Raw genomic sequence first — 18,011 nt, 5'->3', positions numbered from 1 at the left:
AATTTAATCCTGTACATCCATATTTCTTATTCTTTTAAAAAAGGAATACTTTGAAATATTCTCACTTAACAAAAAATTTTCTTCTAGTGTTAGTCTGATTTGTGTGTTACAGACCCCTTTGGCAGTCTGGTAAATACTATAGGCCCCTTTTCAGAGTAGTGTTTTAAAATCCATAAAATAAAATATGTAGGATCATAAAAGAAACCAATTATATTGAAATATAGTTGTCAGAATTTAAAAAAAAAACATTTACCTCAGGTTAACAACCTCTAGTCTACTAAATAATGCTGTCTTTAGAAATTTAATGTTTTACTTTTTTTAACCTCTGCCTATGAGTTTCTATATAGGAAACTCCCTTATACCTATGCAGATTGGCACTTCCTCTGCTACCATTCTTTTTAGTCTAATAGAATTGCTTGTCAACATTGAGAAATTGTGACTTGCCAAGAATTACACCACCTAAATTAAATCAGAAGCAAGACTTGAACCCAGGTTTTTCCCACTATAAGACTGGGTTTTTATTAATAGTTTCTCAATGTCTTTATTCTTAAAATGAGATTCTAAATTAATTTATTTCCAAGGATTTTCTTTAATACTTGTTAAACCTAGAGATAAAATAGTTACTGATCATTATTTCTTTTAAAAAGAATGGACTGGGGCAGCTAGGTGGCACAGTGGATAGAGAACTAACCCTGGAGTCAGGAGGACCTAAGTTCAAATCTGGCTTCAGATACTTGATACTTAGTAGCTGTGTGACACTGGACTAGTCACTTAACCTCATTCCTACCCCCACCCCCCCAAAAAAAACAGAAATCAGAATTTGAGTCTTAACAAAGATTTCCCTAAAAGTTCCACGTAAGAAAATAATTTTATTTGCTACCAGAATTTAACAGAATCTCAGAATTTTAGATTTGGAAGGTGATCCTCTGCGGCCAGAAGCCAAACTCGAAAAGAGAATCTTCTCCCATTCATATATAATCATGATTTATTGTATCAAATCATTGAGATATAACTTGATTGAGTTTAAAGAATAAAGTTGGGTTACTGCAAGTCAGTAAATATTTACTAAGCACCTACTATGTACCAGGCACTTCACTAAGCCCTGGGGATGCAAAGGAAGGCAAAGGACAGTTCTTGTTCTCAAGGAGCTCAATGGAGAAGACAATATATAAACAACTATGTACAAACAAGCTGTATACAAGATGCGTTGGAGATAATCAACAGAGGGAAGGCAATAGAATTAAGGCAGGATCAGGAAAGGCTCCCTGAAGAAGGTAGAATTTTAGCTGATACTTCAAGGAAGCCAAGGAAGCAAAGATAAGGAGGAAGAAAATTTCAAGCATGGGGGCCAGTCAGTGAAAATGCCTAGAATCAATGTCTTGTTTGAACAACAGCCACTATATATTAAAGTATATAGGAATGTGTAAGAATGTGAAAGAAGACTGGAATGGTGTGTAAGGCCGGAAGTTATGAAAGGTTTTGAGTGGCAGAGGGTATTTTATTTGATTGTGGAAGTGATAGCCACTGGAGATTTTGGAGTGTGTGTGGCAGGGAGTGTATCATGGTCAGATCTGTGCTTTAGGAAGATTGCTTTGGCAGCTAAGTAGAGGCCAAGAGATAGCTGACAGGCTGTTGTAGTACTCAGTGTGAGGGGATGAAGGCCTGCCCCAGAGTGGCAAAGACAGAGGGAGAGAAGAGGAGAAATGTATGAGATAAATTGTGAAGGTAAAATGGACCAGAATTGGCAGCTGACTGGATGTAGACCAGTGAGAGAGTGAGGAGTCGAGGAGGACTGGAAGGATGGATGGTATTATCCTTGGCAGTATTAGGAAAGTTAGGAAGTGAACAGGGTTTGGAATAAGGATGAGTACAATTTTGGACGTGTTGAATTTAATATATTTATAGGGCATTCAGTCTGAGATGTCCATTAGGCACTTGTAAATGTTAGAATGGAGGTAAACAGAGAGGTTAGAGCTTGGTAAGGAGATTTGATAATGATCAGTATAGAGATATTTTAATCCATGTTAAGCTGATGAGGTCACAAGTGAAATCTTGTAGGAAGAATAAAAGAAGGCCCAAGATAAGATGCATGTGGGGACACCCATAGTTTAAGAGGTATGACCTGGGTGAAGCAAGATCCAGCAAAGGAGACTGAAGAATGCTCAGACAGGTAGAAGGTGAATCAGGAGAGGGTAGTAGAGAAATCTATCTAGAGAAAAGAGAATTAAGAAGAAAATGATGATCAGCATTGTCAAAGACTATAGAATTGAGAAAAGGCCATTTGATTTGAGAGCAGTTTTCATTGAATGATGATGTTAGAAGCCAGCCTGTAGAAAGTAAAGAAGAGAGTGAGAGGAAAGGAAGTGGAAGCACTTATTGGAGATTGCTTTCTCAGGAGTTTTGCCACGAAAGGGAAGAGAGATGGGATGATAGCTAGTGGGGTTGGATGGATCGAATTATGGGGAGTGGGGGAAACTTGGGCTTATTTGTAGGCAGTAGTGAAGCAGCCAGTAGACAAGGAGAAAATGAAAGTAATTGAGAGGATAGAAGATGGAGGGGACAGTCTTCTGAAGTGACAGAATGAAATGGGGTCTTTTGGGTATATAGAGTACTTTTCCTTGGCTAGGAGAAGGATCACGTCTTCATGTGAGAGAGGTGGAGGCAGAGAAAGTGGCAGAAGACATGGGAGATGTTAATTGAGGAGGAGGAGAGAAGAAGAAACTTTTGGAAGTTGGCCTCAATTTTTTTTCTGTAAAATATGAGTTAAGGTTTTCACTTGGGAGGTTGAGGAAGCTATGGAGGGTTTAAGGTGAGGTGAAAAGTTTTGGAAAAGTCACTGTGGTGAGTAGGATAACATTGGTTAGGGAGGTGTGGAAGGATTGCCTTGCTGCAATGAGGCCCCAGTTGAGAATATGTAACATAAATTTGTAGTGGCTCTGATCAGCAGGGTTTTAAGATTTTCTCTAGCTTTGTTCACAGCATATGAGCAGAGGTGAAGACAGTACGTGGTGGGAGTAATAATCCAGGCTGAGCTGTGGTGTGACAAGGTTCTGGATAGGATAAGGGAACAGGGGTTTCAAAAAAGAGGAGAGGGTAGAGTTGAACTGGTTCACTAAGGGATCAGAATGGGGGAAGGAGGAAATTGTAGCTGTGCAGGGGTGGTGGCCTAAAAATTAAGGGATTGAGGGATTGAGACATTGAAGGTAATGGTGAGAATGAAGAATGCTTTGGACTTTAGAATCTGAGGAAGAAGTGAAATGACATTCAATTATGATCAGATAAAGTAATTTCATTGTTCATAAACATGGAAGTGAAGCATTTATGGATGATGGCAAGATGACAGGTGTGATCATCTCAGTTAAGTGAGGTGGGGTGGAGGATGGGATTATGAGAAATGAACAAGTTGAGGAACTAGGAGGTAAGAATGCTTGAGGAGTATCGGTATGTATACTGGAGTTCCCTACTACCCGTGTTTCCCCGATAATAAGACCTATCCCGAAAATAAGACCTCCCCTTACTGTGTAAGATTCCTCTAAAATAAGCCCTCCCCCCAAAATAAGCCCTATTGAGATTGCTACTGTAGTGAAGGTGATCCCCTGTGCTACACGCTACATTACGGTACCCTCTGTATGCACCGGTTCCCCCCCCTCCCCCGTTCTTCCCCAGTGATTTGCTTATTGAATAAAGGTACATTTTTTTTGTTCACATTTACCTGTTTATTAAAATTGCTGTCAATGTTCATTAAAATAAGCCCTCCCCTGAAAATAAGCCCTCTGGTGTTTTTCTGTCCAAAAAAATAATAAGACAGTGTCTTATTATCGGGGAAACACCGTATGAAGACTGGAGTTAGGGAGGATTGGAGGCCAGGGCATTGAATTCATTGAAAAAGAAGAGAAGTGTCCAGGAGGTTGGAACACAACACCAGTCGAATTTTCATTGGCTGACAAGATATAGATTGAGTGAATCTCAAATGAGGTGAGGTTTCTGAGTGATGGAGCTAGAGAGAACTAGGAAGTGGCAGTGGGGAGGAAGAAGTATTCCAACTCCCTCATCTTGACCACTGGTTTCAGGGGAATGAGTGAAATTTCTACCAGGTCTAGAAAGGGTGACCAGGGAGGCTGTTACCTGGAAAGAGCCAGTTCTCATGAGAACCAGAAAATGAAAGAGGAGGAGAAGAAAAGGCTTAAGACAAAAACAAGTTTGTTACCAACAAGTACATATTCAAAAGAGTGGAAAGGATGGGTAGCTTTAGAGTGAGATTTGGGGGGTAAGGTTGTTTGAGGGGAGAGTGTATATAAGGAGTGGGCAGTAGAAAATAGAAAACAAAGTCTGTGTAATGACATCAGAGTTTCAGGATCATTGGGATGGGGGTGGGTATAACCAGGTGGGAATTTATTTAATCATTGGGGAAGGAGGTCAGAAGAGTTATTAATATCACTTGGTGTTTGGCCTTTGGTTAAAGACCTCTTAGGGTGTTAGGCAGCTCAGGTGTGTAGACCAGAGTGAGGGGCTGATAAAAAAGCATTTCTCTCCTATCCCCCCTAGTAGCCCAGGATTTACTGGGAAGGAATGGCATCTCTTGTTCCCCTGTAGGCAGGAAGAGGCGCCTATGAGCAGGAAGAGGCCTGGCCAGGGGACTTGCACAGGATGGAATGGAGTCTCTCTGATTTCCTCACAGGGTTGTAAAGATCAGCACCTAACCAAAACATTGCCTTGCACAGATGGTACATCTATGCTTAATAAATGTTGAATTGAATCAAATGAGATCATAAGATCATAGAGTAGGGACCTCAGATCAGTTCTAGGCATAATAACTCAGATTTATGTTTCCTTAAAGTTTTCCTCACAAGAATTCTGTGAGATAGGTAGTGCAGGCATTCTTATCCTCATTTTACAGATGAGGAGGAATGGTGAGACTTTTGAGAGGTTGTGATTAAAAAATTTAGATATTTTGAAGGGCTGTTAGAAAATGTATGCAGTAAAATACTATATCACTGCATTTTATTCTTTCAGCAGATATATAAATCTTTTAAAAAATAAAAAAATTCTAATTCCCTGCCTACTCCTCCCCCCAAAAAAGAAAGCTAAAATCAACATGTGTAGTCAAATGAAGCAAATTCTCTCGTTGACCATTTCCAAATATGCATCTCATTCTGCATTATGAGTTTATCACCTCAATAAGGATACAAAATAGTATGATTGTTCTTTAGTCCTCTGGAATTGTGGCTTGTTATTACATAGATCAGAGTTCTAAAGTCTTTCAATTGTTTTTTTTTTTTTTAATAATATTGTCACTGTGATTTGTTCAGCCATTCTCCATTTGATGGACAGTTCTTAGTTTCTACTTTTTGCTACATAATAATAGTAAATATTGATTACTAAGTGCTTTACAGTTATTATCTTCACAAAAACCCTGTGAAGTAGGTGCTATTGCTATCTCCATTTTAAAATGAGGAAACTGAGGCAAATAGAAGTTAAGTGATTCACACAGCTAATAGGTGTCTGAGACTGGATTTTAACTCAGGCTTTCCTAAGTCCAGGTCTGGGACTCTATCCACTGTCACTGCCTACATGAAAAGAACTGCAATACATATTTGTGTAAGCACTGAGGATACAAAAAGAGGCAAAAGTTAATCCCTGCCCTTACGGAACTTAGAATCCAATGAGGGAAATGATATGCAAACCACTATATACAAAGCAAGCTATATTTTAGATAAATCAGAAATAATTAACAGAGGCACTGGAATTAAGAGGAGTTGGGAAAAGTTTTCTGTAAAAAATGGGATTTTAATTGGAACTTAAAAGGAGGTCAGAGAAGTCTGCAAGTGGATCGAGGAGGGACAGCGTTTTCTATTATACCTAATAAGTGGTATTGCTGGGTCAAAGGGAATGCTTGTTCACTTTAGTAATTTGGGGGTATAGTTCCAGATTGTTTTCCAAAGTGACTAGACCAATACACAGCTCCTCCAGCAGTTCACTAGTGTGCCTGTGTTCCCTCAGCCCCTCTAACATTTGTCATTTTGACCAAAAGTATATAATTTTAAACAAAATATTGCTAAATTTAAATACTTATGTGGTTACACTAATTTCATTGCTTGGCTTAAAGTTGGAATGGACATCCTGAATGAAAATTCTTTTTTTGCTTTTGTTCAGAGAATGCATTAATGCCAGCTGTAGGTGCTGTGGCAAATGATGAAACTGAACCTTTCAGCCCTTATAACTGCTTATATCATCTATTGGTATTGACTTCCAAACAAAACAAAACAGGACAAAACTCCAGTAAAAATATTCAAACTCAGAAGCTCACGGGAAGGACCATGAACTAGACAAAATTTCTAGGCTAAAGTATATTTACATCTGTTCTTTCCTCTATAATAAAAAAATAGAATATTATTTGTCTTTTGTTTTAAATACCTTTTTCTTTCTCTCATGTTCTTTCTCTTTTCTCTTTGCTTGAGTTTTAATATCATGAGCTCATCTGTTTGTCACTCCTTTTATATACAGAGAAAAAAATTGACAATTCTGAAACATTTGAATGATTGTTAGATGTAGTAAAACACTAAGCAAGTACATAAGACTGATTTATAAAGTTTATAACTTTTCAGGTAAGCTGTTTAGTTAAATGGCATCTTAGCATCCAAGAATCACAAATGAAAAGAAAATTACCTTTTATTTCTGCTTCATTTGTAATGATCCCCCCTCTCCATATAGAAAAGAGGGCTAGGCACTTTTGAGTAAATATTTGTTATTTGTGAACATTACAAATTAGACTTTTAGTTGTTCTTGTTTTTTTTTCTGTTCATTTGCTCTATTCACCTTCTGCAAGGGAGATGTTCTTTTAATTTAGATAGTATTATCTTAAGACTTTGGTCCTAGAAAACATGCTGACATATATATTTATATCTTTGTGTCTATCTGTCTGTATACATACATACATACATACATATGTATAGTGTCAAAAACCTTTAGGATTTGGAATCCTTCATATACTTAGAATTTAGCTAAAATCTAAAGATATAGAATAACCAATTGGTCACATATTTTCAAGTTTTCTTGGTTTCACAGTAATTTGTAAAACCCTTGCCTGATTCTTCCTTCTTCCCCCTCCCCCATAAATATACTTACTTCCTAAGTCTTAAAGATTCTACCTTTACAATCTTTCTTGTAATTCTTTCTCCCTTTCTCTATGAGCATATGATCACCACTCTATTTAAACCCCCTTTACCACTTCCTTGCCTGGGCTATTCATTGTATTATTGTTCTGATTAGTTTCCTTATTTTTAGTCTTCTCAGATTCAAATCCAGTCTCCACATAGCTACCAAAATACCTTCCTAAAGGGCAGATCTGATCCTGCCTTTCTCTTGTCCCCAAAACTTAAGTAGTTTACTGTGACCACCCTAGGATATAATGCAGCCTCACCATCTAGTATTTAAATCTTCCACACTGTGCCTTCAGCTTGCTTTTCTAGCCTTATTTTACATTATTGTCTTTTACCCATTCTACGGTCTAGCCATACTGGTCTACTATTCTATATCCTAGTTCCTTGCATTTGTACGAAGCACAGGTTCTGAAACTTATTTGACCTACCACCCCCTTAAAAAAAAATTACTCAGCACCCTTCTGGAAATCTACTTTCTTTAGCCCTTCAATTTTTTTTAAGTTTGTGTTATTTCAAAAATATATAAAAAATTTTAATGATGCATCTTAGATTTGATAATTTATTTTAAATTTGTGGAGTTTTCCCAGCATTGAAATTTTGATGACGCAAAATTGCGTCATTTAACTGTATAGTATTGTATTGTAAACAAGTCATTACATGCACATATTCCTGCTGATGCATGCTGGACTTTCCCACAATTCCCAATATGCTTGCCTGCCAGCACTTGCTTGTTAAGATCTGTCGGCAGACTTGACTGCTGATCGGTTATAACTTGCATTTTGTGTATTTACTTGGAAAATAACTCTGTTACAAACAGATGAAACATGTATGAATGGTTTTTCAAAATTTTCTTTGCTACTCTTCTTTCCTTATGCTTCTACCACCCCCTTATTTTTATTCAGTGCCCCCCAATTGCACCCAAGGCTACTATCCCTCCTCCCTGAATTGTTCCAGTGCCTGGGGGGGGGGGCCTTCAAGCTTCAGTTTGGATATAGTCTCCTATACAAAGCCTTTCTTGAACCTTTCAAAGTTATGTCAGTACTTAATGCTTTCTCTTCATAGTGGCTTGCATATACTTATCTTTGTAAACACTATATCATTTCAATAGAATATAATGTCCTTGAAGGAAGGGATTTTTTTTTTGGCTTTGCACATAGTAGGCACTTAATAAACCTTTGTGGAATTTAGTATGTATGGATGTTCCAAAAATCTTAGTAGAGTTTTAAACTTTACTATCTTAAGCTTTTATAGCACCTGAGACTTTTGGGATGCCATATATACATTGAAGAAGTCACTAGTTGTAAAGTTGTAAAACGAGAATACCAATTATGCTATAAGTAATTGAATATATGTTTTCTATAACATTTAATTTTTTTTTTAGGTTTCTAGTATAAATATTTATACAAAAATTAAAAGATCTAAAATCTGTAAGGTACTCAGGTTCAGGGATTTCAAGTTCAGAGACAGCTGCAACCAAGCCAGCTTTAGGCTTTATTGAATAGCACAGGAATATTAGAATAATATTAATAGAACTCTTATTTATACCAAAATAATACAAGATGTCTGTGCTTACTTCACTGTTGTCCCAGGTCCCAGTGTTGGTTGGGTTTGGGAAAGTGAAGTCTACCCAAATTCCAGTCAGTAAACTCAGTCCAGTCAATTGATATGGTTTGCATGACCCACAAATATTAGGGGACAATTGGCATTTATACTAAGATAAACAAAGGGAGTTGTATGCTCTAATCTAGGATAAACAAATATCTTCCCCCTCTTTATATACTTTAGGGTAGGTTAGATAAGCCTAAACACAAGGATGGTAAAAGTCCTTTGGAGTTCTAGCCTACATTTGGTGGATATTCATCAGTCACTTAAGTTATCTCTATCCTTATCTACTCCTTCTTCTTGGTGAAGGGGCTGATCTAATCAGCTTGCATTAAGAAGCTATTTCTTTATCAAACTTTAATTTCAGAATCTCAGATCTTAATAATTTCTTTGGAGGTATGGATATTGTTTCAAAATTAATCCATTGGCATACATTTTAAAAAACAGTTTGGACCACAGTTATCAAGTATGTGGCTCACAGGCAGCATTTCACCCACAACATTCCCAAGCTTGGCTGAATCAGATTAAAATGTAATTGGGAAATATTTTTAAAAATAAAAATATAATAAAGCATAGATAATATTAACATGTCATTTTCTAAGTCATCATGCAGCCCACAAGGATTCTTAGGTACAGTTTAGTGACACCCATTTCTATTTGAGTTTGACATCACTACTTTAGGTTAACACCAGTGATGACCCAGAAGTTTGAATTTTCATTCTAATTAATATGCTGTAAAATAAACATAGTTTTTATCCACAAAATATGTGTGATGGTAAAAGTGCTTACAGTTAGTATTTAAACAGTTACAAGAACATTTAATTTCTAGTGTATCTTTCTTTGCTAATTTGTATATGTATTTTCACCAGTGCAGATAGTAATTCTTCTAATGAGGCATCTAGTGGTGCAATAGATAGAATACAGGACCTAGATTCAGGAAGACCTGAATTCAAATGTAGCCTCAGAAGATATGTGATGCTGGGCAAGTCACTGAATCTCACTTTGCCTCAGTTTCCTCAGTAATAGCACCTACCTCACAGGGTTGTTATGAGGATCAAATGATATTTGTAAAAAGCACTGAGCACAGTGCTTGGCACATGGTAGGCAATATATAAATGCTTATTCCTTTCCTCTTACCCTTCTATACCTGCTCATCTCCTGTAAGTCTTGTCTATGACTTTCCATAAATATTCCATTGAGAATCTTTCCACGTTGTTGGAGACCTGCCTCTGGTTCTTTTAAAACTTTGGTGGTGTCAGTGTTCCCTTTGGGCTATTTTTCTCTTGTCTATTATTCTCCTTACATGACTGGTCCACTTCCTTTTTTCATCATACATGTCCTCAATGATATATCTTCTGTATCACTTTTTGTATGAAGTCATTAATAGCATGTAACACCATGGGTCTTTTTACTTTTTCTTTTGGATTGCTTATTAAGAAATTGTGATATTCTGTCATTCGTAGTAACAGAACATCACTATGAGTATGAATTTTAAATAAAGGAACTTTTCAACAGGAAGCAATTTAGAGAGTCATAAAAAATACTGTGAGGTTTTCCAAATGCAATTTGCTCTAATTTCATATACATATGTGAATGTGTGTATGTACATGTGTGTATTCACATAAATACATACATATAAAATAAGTGCACATGTATTATACATACCTACATGTATACATAAATATTTGAATTGACCGACTTAATGAGTTGGCAGTTGAACTTCATGTCATAGTTTGGACAAAATCAATTTTTCTTTCATCTACTTTTGTTTTTCTAATGTGTTGGTTAGACTATTTCATTTCTTATTGCTGAGAATTTCACTGGAGAAACTTTGTATTGTTTCAGGTCATAAAATAAATTCTACATTATTACTTCTGATACCCTTGATGTATGAATAGAGTAATCTCAGATTTTTATGGGAATGTGAAAATCAGTATATAGGTGGTAAGCATTTGCTGTTGAGTCACTTAAAAAATTAAAGGTCAGTATAAACTATGGTTTCATCCATTCTTTTATAATCATTTCCTTTGAGATATTTTGAATAATTATACCTGACTTTCTTTAAAATCATATTACCAGTAGGCAGTTTTTGATGATTGGGAGTCAGGTTGCAAGGGGTTGAAAAGGGGTGATAGGTGAGAAAGTGGAGGGAATGAGGGTACAAAATCTTTTTTAGGCATTTTGCTTTTTTTTTTTTTAAGCAGTTGGGGATAAGTAACTTGCTCAAGGTTACATGGCCAGTTATTTTGTGTGGGTGTTAAATATCTGAGGCTGGAACTGATCCCAGGTCTCCCAATTCAGGGGCCAGCGCTCTTACTCACTGTGCCACCTGCGGCCTTTTCTCACTTTTGAAAGAGAAATATAGGCTGATAACTTGAGGGAACTGTAGGATCAAATGAAGGTTGTTAAAAGTTGGGGGGAGATATGTGTGTATATTTTCAAGGCAGAAAGGAAGAAACCAGTAGAGATTGAAAATTATGGCAAGAGGGAATGAATGATGCTAGGGGCCAGCTACTATAGGAAACAGGGATGGAATCATTATCACAATTTAAGGGATTGATATTGGTGAGGAGAATGGAAGAAGAAAGGAGAAGAGGATGTAGGAATGAGGCTGAGGTGATGTGCAGTGAATATGGATGGAATTGGGGAAGAAAAGGAACTCAAATGGATTGTATCATTTTTTCAATGCAGTCTGAGGCAAAGTTCTCCTGAGAGGAAGGTGGGAGGTGGTAATAGAGACAACATGAGAAGTTCTGAAACATCATGTTTGGAAGTTTGAAACTATTGTGGGGAATGAAAAAGAGAGTAGCTCAAGCAAGAGTAAGAAGATTGGATAACCTGACTTTGTAGTGGACCCTATCAGCGTGACTGTGAGACTTATTCATTTGCTTTCCAGTAGCGTGTAAAGCAGGAGTAAAAAGTTGGGAGTAATTCAGTATTGGGATCTGGAAAGAGATGAGTGTCTGTGGGGCTAGAGATAGTATAATGGGCCCTGAGGGCAGTGTAAAATTAAACTAGTTAAAGCGTCAAGAATTGTAGGAAGGGAAGTGAAGCTAAAGCAGGAGGGGAGGGGACAAGCATTTACTAATTACCTACTATGTGTCTGGCACTGTGCTAAGCACTTTTACAAATATCTCATTTGATCCTCACAACAACTTGTGAGGCAAATATTATTATCCCCATTTTACAGATGGGGAGACTGAGGCAGAGAGTGGCTAAGTGTTTTTTTCCCAGGGTTACACAGCTAGTAAGTGTCTGAGTAAATTTGAATTCAGGTCTCTTACCTCAGGCTGCTGGCTAGGCCTGGGTGTGATGACTAGATTGATTTGAGGCTGGACTGGTGAACCAGACTAGATATGGAGGATTGTGATGAGGTTTCAGCTACTCACCCTCCAGTCTACAGCCAGGGCACATTCCAAATGTGAATGGATTAACTCCTTCAAGGTGTAGAATAGGGCCTTGGATGTCCAAATGACCACTGTTCCTAATGGTGAGAGGCCTGGGATGGGCAAGACAGTTGGAAAGAGGTCCACAGTGGCTAGGCCCATGTCTTGATGAAATGACTAGAGGGAGTAAAATTTGGACTTGCACCAGCCAAAGAGAGTTGGGATGAGGTTTTGTCATATATTGAGTTTAAATTTTTAATTATCCCAAACTCTGTAACCATTAAGAAAAATTAACATTCAGATGCATACAATAGAGCTCTGGAATATGAATACATCTACAGCTCTGCACATAGGACACTTTTTTTCACTAATAACTCTTTGTCTTGCTTCCTTGGTTTTGCATCTCAGGCTATGGCTACTTCTTAATCAACCTCAGCCCTAAGCAGCAAAATACAGCAGATAAAGTACTTATTTGATAACTGATGCTCAAATCGGTGACTTTAAGTAATTGTGATAGGCTAGATAGAGTATAGATGCCACCACTGCTGCTGTAAATTGTAGAGTAGAGTAATACTAAACCCCCAGCACTGACTCTGGTCTTTTTTTTTTCCTTTTTTTTAAAGAGAAATACCTGTTGCTATTTTTCTTCTTTCTCATAAGGTGAATGGAAGCATATGTAATAGTATGGATCCTATGTATAGTATAACATGTTTGCTTTCATGCAAAAATAATTCATCAATCAACCTAACATATTCTTTTTCTAGTAGGTTTCTCATCTTCTAGAAAATCATAATTACAGTTATGAGGATCTTTTCACTTGATACTGCCATTCAAAACAATGATCTCTGAATCAGAAATCAAAAATACAATTGAAAACAACTAACCACACACATTGTGTTAGTTTTTTATCCACTTTTTCTCAAGTTTGGCTAAATTTGTTCATAGGAACATGGAAAAGGAAGGATATCTCTAAAAAATTTGTGAATAAAGTATTTTGGGGAAGGCTTCCTTATTCATCTGTATTCTTTCTGATCCTTGATTTCGTACATAGTATATGAACTAATAGTGTATTAATCCACCAACAGTTTTCTGGTACAACCTTTAAAAAGTTGTTACTGATGATGTCTTTGTGGGTTTTCATCATCATCTTTGGATTGTATGTCCATAGCCATGCTACCAGGCCATTGCTTTCTCTAAGACTTCCTTAATATATTTCCTGACACTAATTTTACTTCCAAAAATTGTCTCCATTCAGCAAACTGTCATTTAATATCATTCCTCCCTTTGGATGGATAAACTCCTTGAGAAAGATGTTTAAAATAGGTATCTCCATTTCCTCATTTCACTTTCTTCTCTTCAAGTTTGACTTTGAACCTCATTATTCAAGGAAAGCTACTCTATCCAGAGTTGTTAATGATCTCTTTTTTTATTTTAAAAATCAATTTTATTTTCAGTTCCAAATTCTTTCCCTCTGCCCCTCCCTCATCCATTGATAAGTCAAAAAACTGCCCAAACCTAACCCATCATAAATTAATATAGTCATACAAAACAAATTCACACATTAGTCTTTTTCTTTTTTTTTTGGAGGGGCAATTGGGGTTAAATGACTTGCCCAAGGTCACACAGCTAGTAAGTGCGTCAAGTGTCTGAGGCCGGATTTGAACTCAGGTCCTCCTGACTCCAGGGCCAGTGCTCTATTCACTGTGCCACCTAGCTGCTCCCCCTCACACATTAGTCTTATTTGTACCTCTCCCCCGAAACGAAAGAAAAGAAAACATTTCTGTTTGTACTTTTAAGTCCATCAGCTCTCTATCTGAAGATAGGTAGCTTATTATATCACGAGTTCTTTGGAATTGTATTTGGTCATTTGGTTTATCAGAGTTCCTAGGTCTTTCAAAATTGACTATTTTTACAACATTATTGTTATTGTATAAATTATTCTCCTGGTTCTGCTCACTTCACTTTATATCAGTTCATAAAGTGTTCCTAGGTTTTTCTGGAACTATCTCCTTGTTTCTTTTCTTTTTTTTTTTTTTTAAAGCATTTGGGGTTAAGTAACTTGCTCAAGGTTACATGGCCAAGGTGTTTCTGGGTGGGTGCTAAGTATCTGAACCCGGATTAGATCCCAGGTCTCCCAACTCTGGGGCTGGTGCTCTTACTCACTGAACCACCTGGCTGCCCCACCTTCATTGTTTTTTACAACACAATAGTATTTCATCTCATACATATGCCATAAATTGTATAACCATTCCCCAATCGATAAACATCTCCTCATTTCCTAATTTTTTTTTTTGCTGGCACACATACAAAACTATGAAATGCTTCATGAATTTATGGGGTCTATGGCAATTTTCTCTCTATTTCAGTTTTCGTATATGTGCTGCACCTAATATGACTTCTTAATTGCCACATCAGTCTTCTTGAACTCTGTGCAGCCCTTGATGCTGATGATCACTCTCTTTTCCTTGATACTCATTTCTTTTTAGGTTTTCATAACCCTTCTATCTTGGTTCTCCTACCCATCTGACTACTCCTCAGTCTCCTTTGCTGGATCTTCATCCAGGTTATTCTTGCTAAGCTTGGCTGTCCCGCAGGGCTCTGTCCTGGACTGCCTTTTCTTCTCTTATATTATTTCACTAACTGATCTCATAATTTTTATGCTGATGATTCTCATTTCTACGTATCCAGCCCTAACCTCTCTGCTGACCTCTAGTCTCATTTCCAAGTGCCTCTCTATAAACATTTATTTATCAGATGTCTATCTACTAGATATCTTGAACTGAATGTCCTGTAAATATCTGAAATTTAGCATGTTCAAAAAATGAACTCATGATCTTTCTGCCCAATCTCCCCTTATTCCAGATTTCTCTGTTAATATCAAGGGTCACTATCTTCTCATTCCCAGAGGCTCACAATTTAAGTGTCATCCTTGAGCACTTACACTCTCTCTCACTGCTCATATCCAATCTCTCGCCAAAACCTGTCGATTTTACCTTTGTAACATCTCTCAAATATGCCACCTTCTCTCCCAATGACACTGTTAAGCCTGGCACAGGCTCTCTGCCACAAATCCTCCCCATTCTGCTCTATCCTTCACTCAACTACCAAAGAGATTTTTCTAAAGCACTTATCTGACTTTGTCACCTCTACCTCATCCTGCCCTCCTGTGACTCAATAAACTCTAGTGACTCCCTATCACTTATCAAACCAAATATAAAATCTCGTTTGGCTTTCAAACTTCCTTCATGACCTTCCTCCTTCTACCTTTCCAGTCTTATTATACTGTATACAAAAACCATGTCATTCTTCCCCCTTCCTCCTCCTACCTCAAGGAACTCAGTGATACAGTGACACTGACCTCCTTATTGTTTCTCCATCAAGACACTCTATCTCCTGATTCTGGGCACTTTACTGACTGTCCCACATACATAGAATGCTGTCCTTTCACATCTCGACCTCTTAGCTTCCCTGGCTTCCTTCTATTCCCAACTAAAATCCACCTTCTACAGGAAGTTTTCCACAGTCTTTTAAAATTCCTATACCTTCCCTCTGTTGATTATCTATGCATGTAGTTTGTTTGTAGTTGGTTTTGTGTGGTCTTCCACATCAGATTGTGAGTTCTTTGAGGATTGTTTTTTACCTGTTTTTGTTCCTGGCGCTTAGCACAGCAAATAGAGCACTGAACAAATGTTTATTGACTGACTGACTGTCCTCCAATAATGCAGTCATTGTGCTGTTCTTACAGAATCAAAGAATTTGGGAGTTTTTTCGAAGGGACTTGAGTGGCTAGCTGTGTGAATCCACAACTAGAAAGGAATTTGCACTGTAATGCTTGACAGCCTCTTAGGTTATCCACTGCTCGAAGACCTCTAAATAGGGGAACTTGCCAGCTTTAGAGGTAGTTCACTCTAAGTTTTAAGGAGTCTTTCTTGACATCAGTATGTGTCTCTCTGCCTCTTCCCATTGCTCCTTTTTCTGCTCCTCTACAACACAATCTTTCAGACACTTGAAGACACTCTCACACTATGTCTACCCTGAGTCTCTCCAGGCTCAACATCCCTAGTCCTTTCATCTGATCCTCATGTAACATGGATTCAAGGCACTTCCCTATTCTGGCTGACTTCTGGATACTTGTCAGCTTCTTGATGTCCCTTTTAAAATGTGGTACGCAGAAACAAACTTAGGATTCCTGATATGGTTTGACTGGGGCAGGACAGAAAGGGTCAGTATCCCCTCTGGAAGCCATGCCTTTCTTAAAACAGTCCAAGGGTGACATTTGGGGCTCCATAGCACAATGCTGACTTTTACAGTTTGCTCAAAATACCCAATTTTCTTCTGACAAAAAAAAGAAAGCTCTTGAACCATGCTTCCTGTACTCATGTCAGGAAGACTGTATTTCTAAAAATGATCCATTGTTGTAGGTACAAAAAAATGACCAAATCCTCTAGAGAATCAAAATTCATACATATTAATTTGTAAGTCACATCTTTGAAAATTTTGGGATAATGAAATTTTATTAACACTGAAGATTTTCTTTTATGGGTGACTGTCCTGTTAGTGCTTGATTTGTAGGCACTGACTGGGGCAAAAGTTGGCAAGCCTTGTCAAAATAGACTAGCTTCATCAGTACCATAAAACTGTTCAGGGGATAGATTCTGCTTAGAAATGTTTGTTTTGTTTTGTTTTCCTCTGGAAAATAACAAAAACAAAAACTCACAACATTCATCTGCAGCGTCAGGATTGTTCATTTTTGTCCATCTAGCCCATATGTAACCTTTTAATGCAGTGAAAACGCCAAAGCTACTCTTCTGAATACATTTGTAACTCCATCAGCTCTATTTGTACATAAACATCTTTTGCCTTTTCAATGAGCAGTGGTTCAGAGTTCTAGCCTCAGGTGGCCTTTGAGTTTCCTTTTATTTCTGAATCTGTGATCCTATTCTCTTTACACTAAGATCTATTTACATAGAACATAGTCTAGGGGCTCTTGGTTAGGTGGGTGATAAAGCAATTGATGACTCATCTGCAAAGAAATTTGTGAAACTGTTCTTTCTGAAACTTGATACCTTACAGAGTATAGAAATTAATTAGTGAACTGATTCATCAACATTTTTTTTGTTCACCCTTTTAAAAATTGTTACAGATGACCATTTATTTCTTTAAGATTAGCACAACTTTTTAAAACTTCCCTCTCTCATTTTAAAATTTTGGAAGATGTAGTCCCTAATGTAGGATTCAATAAATATTTATTCAGCATCTACTCTGCTTGGTGCTGGGGAGTCAAAGACAGAGATGGACCTAGCCAAGAAAAATTGAGGAGGGAGAGATAACTAACAAATGAGGGGATCAGGGAAAGCCTCATGGAAAGGGTGATAACTGAGCTGATCCTGGAAGGAAAACAAGACTATGGAGAAGTGCTGTCTATGCATGCCAAGATGTGGGTGATGGAATGAATGGGTAGTGTAGCATTCAGAAAAGGGAAATAGTGTGCTTTTATAATGCATTTGCTCCTGTCTTTCTTCATTTATATTTGTTATACAAGTTATAGTCCTTGACTCTTATAGCTTGGCTTATCACTGTTGATGTCCCCTGAACTTTTATGGTTGGATAAATGTGCCTAGTGACAACTTATCCATAAATAAGTAGATAAATCCTTTTCCTTCAAGGGCTCTCACTGTCTTGTGTTTTGGAGTACAGGTGACTACCGTGTTTCCCCGATAATAAGACCTATCCCGAAAATAAGCCCTCCCCTTACTGTGTAAGATTTCTCTAAAATAAGCCCTCCCCCCAAAATAAGCCCTATTGAGATTGCTACTGTAGTGAAGGTGATCCCCTGCACTACACGCTACATTACGGTACCCTC

At 37.5% G+C, this 18,011-nt stretch overlaps 1 protein-coding gene across 2 annotated transcripts in view; it reads left to right on the top strand.

Annotated features, from left to right (window-relative positions):
* MAGI3 (membrane associated guanylate kinase, WW and PDZ domain containing 3) overlaps nt 1-18,011 on the top strand; it is a 235,183-nt gene that overhangs the window by 11,852 nt on the left and 205,320 nt on the right. The window lies entirely within an intron of this gene.

Source organism: Petaurus breviceps, unplaced genomic scaffold (assembly GCF_028583685.1).
Source record: "Petaurus breviceps papuanus isolate PSGF00001 unplaced genomic scaffold, PetGlider_PUasm1.0 186, whole genome shotgun sequence".
In the NCBI taxonomy this organism is placed as follows: Eukaryota; Metazoa; Chordata; class Mammalia; order Diprotodontia; family Petauridae; genus Petaurus; species Petaurus breviceps.
This window is presented reverse-complemented; position numbering and strand designations above follow the sequence as displayed.